Source organism: Bidens hawaiensis, unplaced genomic scaffold (genome assembly GCF_021521415.1).
Source record: "Bidens hawaiensis isolate Kalapana, Puna unplaced genomic scaffold, B.hawaiensis_p1.1 tig00003307_1, whole genome shotgun sequence".
Classification (NCBI taxonomy): Eukaryota; Viridiplantae; Streptophyta; class Magnoliopsida; order Asterales; family Asteraceae; genus Bidens; species Bidens hawaiensis.
The window spans coordinates 746982-763152 of NW_027491184.1; the positions used below are offsets into that span (position 1 = coordinate 746982).

Consider the following 16171-nt stretch of genomic DNA (forward strand, 5'->3'; position numbering starts at 1 on the left):
CAACCTATATCAAAAGGACGCATGTCCAGGTGGTTATACATGCACATGCAACGTATAAACCGAACCTATCAAAAGAGGACACGTGTCCAGGTGGTTACGAGAGCATCTTCTTAAGGGCAGCTGGCCCAATCACTCTTCGGCTATAAATACTCTCTTCGTTACCATGAGGTATTCATTCACTCCCACTGTATTCTCTCAATTTACTTAAGTGCTTATCTTCTACAGAACAGTACTTATTCTCACGCCGGAGGGTGGTTACGGGAAGACCCCCCCTCTTGTCCTTCCCGTAACGAGACTCACGGTGTCTGTTTTCAGGTTCCGGTCACTGGACTTTGGGAGGTTGTACTCATATCTTGGTTGTAATTATCGTATCCTATCTTGTGAACTCATTAGATCCAGGACCCATACCCGGGGATTGAATCTGTGTTTCTTCATAATATTATCCATGTATATTCCAAAAATGTGAAAAGAATAGTTATATGTTAAAGGTATACGGCGGGTTCAAACTTTAAACCATGAAACGAACCACTAAACCTAGTTATTCAAGTTATAAATCATAAATGGGGAAATATATAATTCTAACCGATCATGTTTTTTGGACTTTTACTCAATCGGTTTCAGTGATCATAAATTAATCAAGACAATATGTTTGGTTTGTTATCAGGTTTTAAAGATTGTTAGCTTTTCTAGTCATCCGTTGTATATTTTACTAATAATAGAAATAGTGATTTTGTAGTTATTACCAAAAGTAATGTTAGTGGCAAGTCAACATTGCCAGCTACTTGTTTAGTCAAGTTTGAGCCAATTTTGTAGTTGTAGACTTTTTTTTGTCTTCAAAAGAATTGGTCATACACATATATCCATCATATAGAATAAATAACACAACCTTTTAAATACTCCACAAAAGTATATGCACTCTTATCATTTGTTAAACTAATTGGATTGCAGGTTATTCGATTTAACCAATTGTCATACAATTTTGACATTTAGAAACAAAATTTTAATTTTGAATAGTTTTGAAATAACGGGATTAAATTTCGAATATTCACTACATGGATTTGAAGTTCTTTTGGATAACAAAGACAAATCTATCAAATTAGCAACATACTATTTACAACATATGAAATATACATTAGCTAAATAACTAAGGTTGTGTTTGTTTTTTCTTATAAGGTCTGTAAGGAGCCTATGTCTGCGGGCGCGCATACATAAGCTCTTGAAGACTGTTTGTTTTTTTAAAAAAAATCTGAAAAGTGCTTTTATGCTCTTAAAAAATAAGTTTTTTTCACAATATTCACACTTCTTCAAATCATACCAAGTACCAACACACAATGTCCAACACCACCACCACCCGCTGTCCGCCACCACCACCACCATCCACTGTCCGCCGCCACCACCGTCCGCCGCCGCCACCACCACCCACCGTCCACCACCGTCCATCACCACCACCACCCCCGTCGGCTACAACCACCGTCCACTACCACCACCATCCACCACCTCCACCCACCGTCTGTCGCCACCACCACCCACCGTCCGCCGCCACCACCACCTCCACCCATTGTCGACCACCATCACGGTCCACCACCCCACCATCACAACCGTCCATCACTACTACCCACCGTTCACCGCTACCACAATCGTCTACCACCACCCACTTCCATAGTTCGTACATCATTACCAATTATTTTAGCAATCTACAAACGCTAAATGACTTTTATCTACTGTAATATATATGATATGTAACTAATTTTCATCTTATGCTGACGATATCCAGTTTATAAAACAAACAGTATTATATTTTCAGATTGCAGACCTTTAAACCACATCCTCAGTTACAGACATTAAATCAGATAAAATCATATTGCAGACAATTTTTTTCTTAAAAAACAAACTACACCTAAACCTTTGTGTCGTGTTTAGTAACTTCAAGTATAAAAAACAAATAAGAAAATGATAGATTAGAAGTACAATAAAATAGATAAAATCTATGGTTAGTAAAATTATACTAAAATAAAAATAAATTTATATATTATATATGAACTGGATCTCAATATTTGAATCATTCACATTTTTAGAATGTAAATTTTAAGTTCGTTTTTTTTATTTGGACAAATTTGAAATAAATAATCTTACCTTTTGTGTATTGGCCGATAATATATCTTTAGTAATCTTTGTTAACGGTCTAACTTTTCGATTATTTTTCTCTCAATAGATCTTTGTTAAAAGACACTTAACGGTATTAATTTTTTTTTCTCTCTCAAAACGTAGTTACTTTCTTTGTTTCAAAGAACGGACTGAATGCGGAAAGTCGAATACTCAAGGGATCAAAACAGAAGGAAGTATTCTTTCCTCCAGAGATGATTTTGAGGTTATGTGAATAATAGTAATAATAATAATTCGCCGATTGACTGAAAGAAGAAATCCAAACTCCAAACCCCAAACAATCAATCGATGCTTGGATTGCACGTACGGATTGGAATTTTCACCGGATAATCCTTCCTTCCTTCGATCTAATATTATTAATATTATTATGATGATGATGATGATGATGATGATGATGATGATGATATACTAGTAGTAGAAAGCATATTGACTTCCAGCAAAAACTCAATGATTCGCAGCTTGTACTCGAGCCTATTCCTCATCTTCCTCTTGATTCAGAATCCGGAAATCTCGCCGGTACAGGCTCGACGCTCTCTCTTGTCCTATCCGGAGTAAGTTTCTTTTTACTTTCCATTATTATTATTATTATTATTATTATTATTATTTTGGTTTATATAATAATAATAATAATAATAATAATAATAATAATAATAATAATAATTATTAAAACTATTAGTTCAAGTAAGTTATTATCCATGAAATTTAAGATTATATCTAAGTTTAAGAAACTTATGAATTTTATAAACCACATATTATAACAAATATTTAATAACTATGCAAAATTTAAACACATAGGGATTATTTTTAAGTGTAATTTTAAAATTATTAAGGCAAGTATTTATATCTCTGTTTCAAATTAATTATGAGAATTTTCCTTATAAGACCCAAGAGATTCAAATATTTAAAAGTATTTTAAAATTAAAAAGAACAAGGGTCCAACATGCTTCCGTACCTTTTTCCCGTTTTGACCAAGATATCGCCAGGTTACACCAGGAGTCTTTTTACTAGGTTATTCCAGACCAAGAAAAATTCTCTTGGGAATTTTTCTAATAAATCTATAAAAACTTAGATATAATCTTAAGTTTAATAGTATTCGGAAGAAAAAGGAAATTTCTTCTGTTTGCATTATAAAAGTATTATTTATAAAATTAAAATCTAAGTATATTAAGTTATTAAAATCGTATTCATGTATATTAAATTCATCGGCTAGAGCCCCCGCGAAAGAAATTTGCGTGGCTCTGATACCAATTTCAGAGGTACCAACGGAAAAATATGAACGATTTAAGATTATTAGTTCAAGTAAGTTATTATCCATGAAATTTAAGATTATATCTAAGTTTAAGAAACTTATGAATTTTATAAACCACATATTATAACAAATATTTAATAAGTATGCAAAATTTAAACACATAGGGATTATTTTTAAGTGTAATTTTAAAATTATTAAGGCAAGTATTTATATCTCTGTTACAAATTAATTATGAGAATTTTCCTTATAAGACCCAAGAGATTCAAATATTTAAAAGTATTTTAAAATTAAAAAGAACAAGGGTCCAACATGCTTCCGTACCTTTTTCCCGTTTTGACCAAGATATCGCCGGGTTACACCAGGAGTCTTTTTACTAGGTTATTCCAGACCAAACCTAAGTAGCCTTAGGTAACTCCTCTCTGGCTCCTTCAGCAATATTCAGCTCAACCAGGTTTCGTTTCCTACTTCCGGTGTATGGTAAAAAGGAACAGTTCGTAGTTAGAGATTTCCTCTTTTTAAAAGAGAAATACTTCTAAATAGGAAGAACACTCAAAGGTATTATAAGGAAAGTGAAAGTTTTTATTTCATGATGGGTATTTTACAATGAAGATGTGAAAGAAAGTACATAAGTAAATACAAACACTCTTATTTTTAATACATGAAAGCTTAAACACTCTTTTTTGAAATTTTGTTCCAGGCCCGATGATCTTCTTCTTCCTTCTTTTTCTTCTTATATAGGCCCCTTATCCCTTTAGATAGACTTCACCACTTTGTCATCTATATCTTGTTTCCATGTGATATTCTTTTTCTTGAAATTCTCCGTTGTCAGATCATTGAATTTGGTGTTGAGATTCCTCATGGAAACTTGAACTTTGGCTTTTCTTTTCTCTTGCATCCATGTTCCCTATGGGAACTCTAACATTTGGATTTATATGATCCATGCATTCCAACTTTTGTATGTATCTCATGAGAGTTTATCCATTATTTATTAAATCATTAATTTATGAAATCTTATTTTTATAAGATTAATTAAAATCTTAATCTTCAGATGATGTTTGACTCTCTTTAGGAGAATCAATAATCATATTGTCCTTTTTCTTAGAACAAGCCGGACAAACATTGTGTTGATGTTTTCTGGTTAAGCACAGTTTATATTGAGCTTGAGGACTTGATGCTATAACACCAGTATCCAAAAATCTGATTTTATCCTCTATATATTTTTTAGCTGCTGGAGGAGTTCTCCTTGCTGGAGCTATCATAACAGAGGAATGCATCTTACTTCCTCCATAAGTTCTAAATTCTCTTTTAAAAATATTTTCTAAAGTACAAAGAACTATTTTCATACCAAGTGCTCTTCTGTTATGAATATCATTTTCATTATTTCTTTTATAGACACCACCTGCCTATCCATGTCTTCAATATGCTTATTCATTTTTTGGGCTATCTCATGATCTTCCATCTCTGGTTAAAAAATCTGCTAATACATTTTTATCATATTTAATTATTTCTATATCAAAATTATATTCGGATATTAAAGTTTGCCATCTAATTAACCTTTTATACTCAGGTTTAGAGGGCAAATTGTTTTTTATAAAAGCTTTTACTTGTGTATTATCAGTTCTTAGTAAAAATCTAACTGGTAATAGAAAATAATAAAGCTTTTGACAACTTTTTACAACTGCTAAAAGCTCTTTTTCGTTAATATGATATCTTGTTTCAGTGTCACTAAAAGTGCCTGAACAGTATCTACAAATGCTTTCACCAACTTTTTTATTTTCGGAGTCATAGTCTATTTTTTTAAGTATCCCACTCCAATAATATTCTGAAGCATCTGTTTCTAATATCAAATCATCGTTTTCTTTAGGTAATTGTAATTTTGGTAAGTTCCTACAATATTCTTTTATATTTTTCACTTGGTCTTCTAAGCTTTTATCAAAACTAAATATCTTATCTTTCTTTAATAGGTTTTGAAAAGGCTTTCTTATATCTGCGAGATTTTTAATAAAATCTGAAGCATAATTCAATATACCAAGAAAACTTTGTACTTGCTTTTTATCTATTAATTTATTAGGAAATGATATAATTTTTTCAAGAATATGGCTCTGGAGTTCTATTCCTTTACCATCTATTTTCATACCTAAAAAATCAATATTATCTTTTAGTAAGCTAGTTTTTCGTTCAGATAGGGCTAAACCATGTTTTATACATAAATCTATAAATATATCAAGATGTTTTAAATGATTATTGATATTATCAGATAATATTAAAATGTCATCAATATAAACAAAAATAAAATCATAATTTTTGAATATAGTATCCATTTTTCTTTGAAAAATCTGTGGTGCATTTTTTAATCCAAAAGGCATCACAAGCCATTCATACTGACCTTGAGGGGTGGAGAATGCAGTATAACTAATACTATCAGGATGCATTTTTATTTGCCAAAATCCACTTTTACAATCAAACTTAGAAAATATCTTTTTATTTCTAGTCCAGTTTATTAAACTTTCTTTATGAGGTAAGAAATATCCATCAAAAACAGTATTATCATTTAATTTTTTATAGTTTATTACCATTCTAGGTTTTCCCCTTATTATTTCTGCATGTTTTCTTACCAGGAATGCAGGAGAACTATGTGAGCTGTGGCTAGCTCTAATTAATCTCAAATCTAAAAGTTCTTTTAATTGGGTGCTAAATTCTTTTTGGTCTTCTGGATTATATCTCATGGGCTTTATTCTTATTTCCTTATCTTTATCTTTCATTTCTAATTTTGCTGTTATATGATTTTTATTCCAAAATTGTAATGGATTATCTGTATAACATTGTTTAAGCTTATGCTTTATATTTTCAATATGGATATCTAAATTTCTTAGATTTACTTGATAGTCTAATGGTTTTTCTGGGTAACATTGTAAAATCGGGATTCCTTTTTCAAGTTTTGGGTTTGGTTTGTAGCCTATATCACCACGCTTGCTGACGCGTTTTGTAAAATTAATTGGAAATTTTCTTCCGTATGCATTTTTTATTCTTTTAACAACTATTAAGTGGTGGCATGGTGTTTTTAATATTATTTGATATGCTATTATATCAAAAGTTATCTTATTAAATCTTTCTAAAAAATCACTTCCTAATAATACGTCTGATCCTGAATCATAAAAGTAGAATGAAGGACATTTAACTAGATATGATCCTAACAATATTATTGGATTTCTTATTCCTCTTCTTAAAGAGACTATATCCTTAGAAAAACTAATACCATTACAAGGTGTTAAATCCTCGTGGTATTCTTCTGGAAAGCATTCTGATTTACAAATACTTACTCCTGAACCACTATCTATGTAAGCTGCAAAATACTCGGCTTTATAATCTTTATAAGTGATTTCTATTGGAATATAAATACTTCTAGGGCTTGTCATTTTGGTATATATATTAGTTTATCATATCGTGTTATTTTTAACCCGTAGGAGGTTATCTGATATGGTTTAACATTTTCTAAAAATGTCAATCCTAACATAATTTCTAATGTGTCGTTTTCATCCTCATTACTTATTAGTAATCTTAATGGAATTTTTTCATCTCCAAATTTTATCATAGTTTCCACAGCTTCATTAATCTCATGTAATTCACCATTAAAATTAGTATACTGATGAGGTTCGTCTAATGGATATTTTTGTAAATTCTTACAAAGTTTGAAATTTATATAGTTTCCATTTGCACCTGTATCTATTAAAATGTTTACATGAGAATATTTATTTCCATTAAAGTATTCTCCTTGTATTTTGTAATTTTTTATATTATCTTCTTTTGCTTTAATTATGTCAGAGAATCTATTAGAATTTGTATCTCTTATTAAATGGTGACTAATTACACTTTTATTAGAAAATGATAATCTAGAAGAAACATTATTAGATAATAATAACGGTTTATCTTGTAAATCAAGACTTAATGGTCTTGAATCTATTTCTTCTATTTTAGGTAAGGTAGGCGTTTGTATCTGACACACATCATTAAATAAAAAAGGAAAATCTATTGTGTCTTTTATACTAAAACAATCGGAATGATGAGTGTTCGATATTGAATAAGAGATAGCATATGTAATAGAATATGGCCTGTTTTGTTGTTTAAAGAAATCTTTTCTTTTAAAATCTTGTAATAAACTTAACGTTTTATCAAAATCCTTGTCTTGAATATGATAGGAAATTCTTGGATAAATATTAAATTTAAGTTTTCCATATTGTAAATTTCCTCTTAATATTCCAAGACACGCTTCTTCCCTATTTTGGATCCTATTGTCCATGATTGCTAATTCTATAGGAGTATCTATACCTTCTTTAAATGTGGATTTTATTATTATTTGGATGGCTCCAACGTAAACCCATCCTAAAGTATTTCTTATTTCTGGTCTTACCTTTTGTATTTTTTCTTGAATATCCTTTTTAGATAATAAAGGTATCATAACTTTATTGGATGTTATATTAATATCTAGAGCCCTTTATTGAATGTTTAATCCATAATATAAATGATGATCTCTAGGTTTTATTCCTAATCTTTGTAAAGTATTCAATTTAAATCCTGAATAGTTTGATAACGAAAAATTTTCATGTTGTATTTGCTTAAGCTTTTTCTTATCTATTAAAATTTCTTGTTTATATTCTCCTAACTGTTCATTTTGACAATCGATTATGTTATTATTTATTTTACTACTAGAGGCTGTATCCAATCTATTCATCTTCAGATGACGTATATTCTGTTTCAGTTAAAATAAATATACTTTCATCAGAGTCTATTTCTTGAAAATCATTTATTGGTATAAAATCTCCTTCTTCGATCATTTTTCCTATATCCTCATCTATTTCAAATATTTTAAGATTCTTTTTAAACTTTTTTGGACATTCATTTGCATAATGACCTTTTTCATGACAGAAATAACATTTACATTCCTTAGGACCTCGTTTTCTTTTATAAGTAGGCTTAAACGTCTTCTTATATCCCTTTCTCTTATAGTATTTTGTTTTACGCTTTTTAAAATATCTTTTTCTAAAATGAGTTCTTTTCTTTTTATCTTTCCATAATAATATGAACTATCACATCCAATCATTAAAGGCATTTTTGGACTACTACAACATAAAGATATTTTTCTTTTTAATCCCTTGCTTAATTTAGCTAATATAGCATCTCCGCACCATTCACTTAATTTATCTCTAACATGAGTTATTCTTTTTCCTAACGTATCAGCTGTTCCTGGATTATAAGTTTTTATTAATGTTTGTCCCCAAGGGTCTGGTATTTTTGCAAAAAATAATGCTAAATAACTATTCATATCCGGTACTTGATTATATATATGGTAATAATAATCTTGAAATACACAAATATATCTATCTATTTCACATATGTCACATAATTGTAATCTTATTAAGGCTGTTGAGTATTTTTCGATAGTTGCTGGGTCTTTTATAATATTTCCTTCTCCACAAAATTCTAACCTAAAGGCTTCCACTGCTCTTGTTATTATGTTTGCTATTATTTCATCTTGTTCAAATATTGTTCTCTTTATATCTAAAGGTAAATTTTGCCAATATCTTAAAGCACTATTTATTAAAGTTCTTTCTAAGAATCATTGAAGTGTTTCAATATCCATTCTATTAACAGAAACTGCTATTCTTAAAGCTGTTTCCCATTTATCTATTGCTTCTTCCGTATTTTTTATACAATCTACGTCTAAATATATTCCAAAGGGATTAATCGGTTCATTTTTCATATTCTGGTATGGTTTATAATTATCTTCATTTTTTATTGTTGATTTTACAGCAGCATATCCTTGTGCTGACCTACGGGTTTCATCTCTTATTGGAATTTTAGGATTTGTACTTGAGCTTGTTTGTTCAGTATCATTAATATTAAAGTTTTCCTCATTAGCCTTTATATTTATATAATTATCATTTAATTCCATATCCCCTATCTTTGTTATTAAATTTTCTATTTCAGGAGATACGTAAACTTCGCTTTCAGAGTCGTCTGAGCTCATTTCTAATTTCTTTTATATTCTTTAGGAATTTTCATATTTTGTAAAAGTTGAACTAAAGGTTCCTGAAATCTATTTGGGGTTATTTTGTTTTTTCTATTTGGGAACGCTGCTTCTAATAAATCTATAATCGTATCTAATTTAAAAATTATTTTATCTCCATAAAATATAATTGTTTTTTATAATTCTATCATATCTCTATCTATTTTTAAAGAGTTTTCTGTTTCTTTTAGTTTATTAAAACTATTATTTTCCATTACGGTGAAGGGTATTGCCAATCAGTATCATCATAATAGTATTCGGAATTAGTGAATTCATATCCACTAAAATTAAAGTCTTCATCTGAAATATAATCTTTATCAAAATCATAATCTGAATTAAAAGTTTGACTAATTTCTTCTGTTTGCATTATAAAAGTATTATTTATAAAATTAAAATCTAAGTATATTAAGTTATTAAAATCGTATTCATGTATATTAAATTCATCGGCTAGAGCCCCCGCGAAAGAAATTTGCGTGGCTCTGATACCAATTTCAGAGGTACCAGCGGAAAAATATGAACGATTTAAGATTATTAGTTCAAGTAAGTTATTATCCATGAAATTTAAGATTATATCTAAGTTTAATAGTATTTTTATATCTAAGTTTTAATAATAAAATATACTTAAATAATAGTTTTAATAATAATAATAATTATTATTATTATTATTATTATTCTTTGACTTGCTTTCCCTATTTCTGAACTCATGACACCGCACTTGTTGCTACCTTGGATGGCACAATCTATCTGCTGTATCGTCACTCTGGGAGGGTAATCTGGTCATTTGCATCAGGCTCACCCATTTACTCTTCATACCAAGCTCCAATCATCCACGATCATGATGCGCCTATTTTTTAGACCTCGGGGATGACTGGAAGTTATTTGCACACACAGATGATGCTGGCAAACACCCAATGGATATGGATATGGAAGAATTCATCAGAATCATGCCCCACGTATCAGAAGACGGACAAAAAGACATCTGCGTTTGTTGTTGATGCTGATAATGGAAAGATTATACGTGTTCATCACAGCTCCCCCGATACCACCTCAGATTCCATCATCCCAATTAAATCTGTTACTAAACACGAAAAAAAGCCCGACAAGCAGCTCTCCTTTACTCGGACAGATTACATACTCACATCATTTGCTCCAAATTCTAACAAAGTTTTATGGAACGTCACCGTTGCAGACATCGATGCCGCCTTGTTTTGTTACCAAAGCCAGAATTTGATAGCTGGCCCGTCTTCGTCCCCAGCTGTTGATGTCGGGTCGACATCTCATGATCATTTTAACATGCCCTTATCATGCCAGTCGAAAGTCGATGTTCATCGGTTACGTATACCTCGTTTTAAGTGCCAAGCAAACCGAAGATAAAGCTCGAGTATTATCACTCCCACCAACTGAGCTGTCACTTTTACTACCGAATCCCGAAAAGTCGCTAGTAGTTTCACGTGATACTGACTTTGAAACCATGGGTCAGAGCTCGAAAATCTCGGGCCCACAAGATGTAAGAAAGCATGTAGTATCTGAAAGACGGATAGCGTTTTTTGTAATATTGGCACTTATTATTATTATTGGTTTTCTTATGTATCGTCACTATACTCTAATGTCGGTTATGTTGAACAAAAACGCAAAATCATCTTCTTCTAGAAGGAGAAGAAATCAGAAAACTGGGAAGAATTTTGGGAATGAGGACGGGTATGGAGTTATGGAAGTTGACAGTGAAAAAAGTTTATTAAAGTTTAATCATTTAATCGAGTGTGACATTGAAGGGCGGTCAATCGGTAAACTATTTGTGTCGAGTAAAGAGATTGCAAAGGGGAGTAATGGGACTATAGTCCTAGAAGGAGTGTATGAAGGTTGTAAGGTTGCTGTGAAACGCCTTGTGCGGGCCCACCATGACGTTGCATTTAAAGAAATTCAAAACCTTATTGCTTCTGACCAACATCCAAATATTGTCCGTTGGTACGGGGTGGAATATGATCAAGAGTTTGTTTATCTTTCATTGGAGCGTTGTGCTTGCAGCCTTTATGATTTGATTCAAATGTACTCGGATTCGTGTCAGAACATGGGACCGACACACTCTCAAATGATGAATGATGTCATGCGTGAGATTTGTTTGTGGAAGACAAATGGTTATCCATCTCATATCTTGTTAAAGCTAATGAGGTGGAGTCTTTATTATTATTATTGTTATTATTATTACTATTATTTCATTTTGTATAAAGTTTTTAACATGATTTTCGTTTAAATGTTTCATAGGGATATGGTATCTGGCCTTCTACATTTGCATGAATTGGGGATTATTCATCGGGATTTGAAGCCTCATAACGTGTTGATAGTTAAAGAAAAAGTCCTATGTGGCAAGCTTTCTGATATGGGCATAAGTAGGCGCCTTGTTGGCGACATGTCATCATTAGGACATCATGCTACAGGTACGCCAACTTAATTTTATTAACTATATTTAGGCTTTTAAATGAGCCGCGGGCCGTTTTGAGTTACTTGAGATTGCCTTGCCAAAAGAATGAATCGAGCCAAGCTTAAAGAAGCTCAGCCCAATTGATTTTTTGATTTCTTAATTTGTTGGAATGTTAAATGACGAAAATACCCCCTGGAATTAACTGACCAAATTAAATCTGTTAAAGTCAAACAGTGATTTGGGGATCAAGTTCGTAAAATTTAAAGCTTAGGGACCAAATCTATCATTTGGCCCAAACCACAGGGACAAAAATACCTAATACAGTTTTGGAAGCAATCAATGGTTTGAGAGACTCATGATTAATCAAGACGATAAATCGAACCGAAGTTCCAAGAACAATGTTCTTTTAATATAAACTTAATAAAAAACTACTCAAAACTAAACAACCATAACCCTATTTCTACTAAACAATGAAATGATAAACTAGGAAACTAGATAAACACAAAATAATAAAAGATATTAAAAGTCATAATTCGAATTAAGACATAATTCTGCATCAATACCTCTGGAATTAGCATTGTTATAATCAAACAGTGCTTTTGGGGATCGAATTCATAACATAAATCATAAGTTTAGGGACAAATTCATGATTGGCCCACACCGACCATTCGTGTAACATAGTCTCCTAATGCTTAGTTTAACTTTTATGTTATTGCTTTGTTGCATCAGGTTCTGGAAGTTCAGGATGGCAAGCACCCGAACAGCTTCTTTTGGGACGCCAAACACGAGCCGTAGATTTATTTAGTTTAGGATGTGTCCTGTTCTTTTGCATGACACGGGGCCGACACCCATTTGGCGACCATCTCGAACGTGATGTCAATGTGGCCAAAAATCAAGTCAGTCTCTTCTTATTAGTAGAACACATTTCCGAAGCGGTTAATCTCTTCTCACAGTTATTAAACCCCAATGCTGAACTCAGGTACAGCTTAATCACTTGGTCATCATCATCATTATTATCATATGATTGAACTTATTATTATTATTTAATTATTTGTGTCAGACCAAAGGCATCAGAGGTGTTGCATCATCCTTTCTTTTGGAATTGTGAGACGCGCGTGTCATTCTTACGCGATACAAGTGACAGGGTGGAATTGGAAGACAGGGAAGCTGGTTCCATTGTTCTTGGAGCGTTAGAAAGTAAAGCGTGTGTGGCTTTGGGTGGAAAGTGGGATGAGAAAATGGAAGATGCATTTATTGCTAATATTGGGCGTTACAGGCGGTATAAGTATAATAGTGTCCGTGACTTGTTGCGGGTGATTAGAAATAAGTTGAATCATTACAGAGAATTACCCGGGGAAATTCAGGTTTGGTTTTCACTGTTCGGCTGTCCCTATGTTAAAATTAAAAACAAGATGCTGTTAATAATAAATGTTAGTTGTTTAATACACAATAATCAATGTGATTTGCAGGAATTGTTGGGGTCTATACCAGAGGGCTTCGATGAGTATTTTGGCAGTCGGTTTCCTAGACTCTTGATGGAGGTATACAACGTTATGTATCAGTACTGCAAGGAAGAAAAATGGTTCTATAAGTACTTGGGATGATTAGTTAACTAACTATTTAATGTATTATGAGAATGCTGTATCCCGTGTATATATGTATTATTATTTGTAATATAGTAAACACCATTGTTGATTATAAATGTATGCTGTATTTTAGCTTCATGGTTTATATTTCATGAGATTAGGGTTGTTTTATCAGATGGAACTTTAGTCGTAACTTTCTTTCTAAGGCTGGATTAAAATTCATGAAAAGAAAACTCCCAATTCGAATTTTTAGTTAGTCTGATTCAAATTATTATCAAAACCTTACAGTGTTGTAAATGTGCTTACAGGATTTGACTTCACTCCTTGTTGGCTGGCTCTCATCTTTCTTCAATAAACTAATCTGAACTTTTTTAAATTAAAAGAGTTTTAGCTCAACAACATGCTTATTATATCTTTAGCTTTAGTAACCGTACCAAGCTTATTGTTGAACAAGTTTTCATTCGAATAACTAACTGGCTTGCTAAGAGTTAAGTAGACTAAAATGCATAGTTTAGATGGAAACTAGTTTCCCTTAAAAAGAAAATGAATTACTCTAAAGAATAGGAACCAACTTTGAAAGTTGTTTCAATCAGGTCACTGATAAAAAGTTTTGTTCCAATCAGGTCATTGAAATTTCATTTTTGTTCCAATCCTAGATATTTTACATGGATAGCAGGTAATCTAAGTTTTTTTTTAATTTTTCAATGTTTTTATATTGCATAATAACTTATAAAGGTTGCGGAAATTAGTAAAAATACGAAATATAATTTTAAAATTCCGAAAATTTTCAAAAAAAGTTCGGAAAATTGAAAAAATTGAAAAAAAAAATAAAAAAAATGTTCAAAACGGGTCGGAACGGGTTAGGGTCAACAGTTTCGAGTTAGAACGGGTCAAAACGAGTTTCGGGTCAGTTTTGTTTTGGACTAACGAATCAGCGCGTTTTTAACACGTTACAGCTCGTTTTAACAGCAAAAGCTTGTTTAAGCGATTTTTCAGTTCGTTTCAGCCCTTAGCAGCTCGTTTAATCGCTTTTTCAGTTCATTTCAGCACTTACCAGCTCGTTTAAGCGATTTTCAGTTCGTTTAAGCACCTAACAGCTCGATTAAGCGATTTTCAGTTCGTTTCAGCACCTAACAGCTCGTTTAAGCGATTTTTTTAGCTCATTTCAGCACCTAACAGTTTATGCGATTTTTCAGCTCGTTTCAGCACCTAAGAGCTCGTTTATGCGATTTTTCAGCTCGTTTCAGCACCTAACAGCTCGTTTAAGAGATTTTTCAGCTCGTTTCAGTACCTAACAGCTCGCTTAAGCGATTTTTCAGCTCGTTACAGCACCTAACAGCTTGTTTAAGCGATTTTTCAGCTCGTTTCAGCGCGAAACGAGCTGTTAAGTGCTGAAACGACCTCAAAAATCGCTTAAACGAGCTGTTAGGTGCTGAAACAAACTCAAAAATCGCTAACAGCTCGTTTCGCGCTGAAACGAGCTATTAGGTGCTGGAACGAGCTGAAAAATCGTTTAAACAAGCTGTTAGGTGCTGAAACGAGCTGAAAAATCGCTTAAACGAGCTGTTAGGTACTGAAACAAGCTGAAAAGTCTCTTAAACGAGCTGTTAGATGCTGAAACGAGCTCAAAAATCGCTTAAACGAGCTGTTAGGTGCTGAAACGAGCTTAAAAATCGCTTAAACGAGCTGTTAGGTGCTGAAACGAACTCAAAAATCGCTTAAACGAGCTGTTAGGTGCTGAAACGAGCTGAAAAAATCGCTTAAACGAGCTGTTGGGTTCTGAAACGAGCTAAAAAATCGCATAAACGAGCTGTTAGGTGCTAAAACGAACTCAAAAATCGCTTAAATGAGCTGTTAGATGCTGAAATGAACTGAAAAATCGCTTAAACGAGCTGTTAAATGCTGAAACAAACTGAAAGAAATCGCTTAAACGAGCTTTTGCTATTAAAACGAGCTGTAACGTCTTGAAAACGCGCTGATTCGTTGGTCCAAAATAATAAAAGTGACTTGAAACCCGTTTTGACCCGTTTCGACCTTGACCCGTTCCAACCCGAACCTGTTGACTCTAACCCGTTCCGACCCGTTTTGAACATTTTTTTCCATTTTTTGCAATTTTCCGAACTTTTTTTGAAAATTTTCGGAATTTAAAATTATATTTCGTATTTTTACTAATTTTCGTAACATTTAAAAGTTATTATGCAAAGTAAAAGCATTGAAAAGTTAAAAAAAAACCTAGATTACCTGCTATCTGCTAAAATATCTAGGATTGGAACAAAAATGAAAGTTCAATGATATGATTGAAACAAAAGTTTTTATCAATGACTTAATTGAAAAAACTTTTAAATTTGATTACTAGTTATGAAGTAATCCCGAAAGAAAACAACATTTTATGGATATGTTTAGCGAGCCCAGTGAGCTAAAATAAATAAAATAATAAAAGGCCGTTAATTATTTATTATCTAAGGGTCACCTTCACCAAATTTCAAAAACCCCAAAATAGCAGTCACTCACGGCTCGATCGAGCTGCTTTATTTTACGCAGGTATCATCCAATCCAATCCAATCCAATCCAATCCAATCTACTCTCTTTATTTTATTTACAATTGCTTTAATCAGATCTTCCATCTATAAAATAAACACACTTTAGTTAACATTTCGAAACCCTAGGCTTATTTGATTTGATTTTAGAAC

At 32.2% G+C, this 16171-nt stretch overlaps 1 pseudogene across 1 annotated transcript; it reads left to right on the plus strand.

Annotated features, from left to right (window-relative positions):
• The first annotated feature begins 2516 nt into the window (after nt 1–2516).
• LOC143623126 (serine/threonine-protein kinase/endoribonuclease IRE1a-like) lies at nt 2517–13619 on the plus strand (annotated as a pseudogene). The gene is made up of 7 exons (XR_013151843.1): nt 2517–2714; nt 4043–4045; nt 10178–11645; nt 11739–11911; nt 12625–12874; nt 12956–13259; nt 13365–13619. The product of XR_013151843.1 is annotated as a serine/threonine-protein kinase/endoribonuclease IRE1a-like (transcript).
• Nucleotides 13620–16171: the final 2552 nt, after the last annotated feature.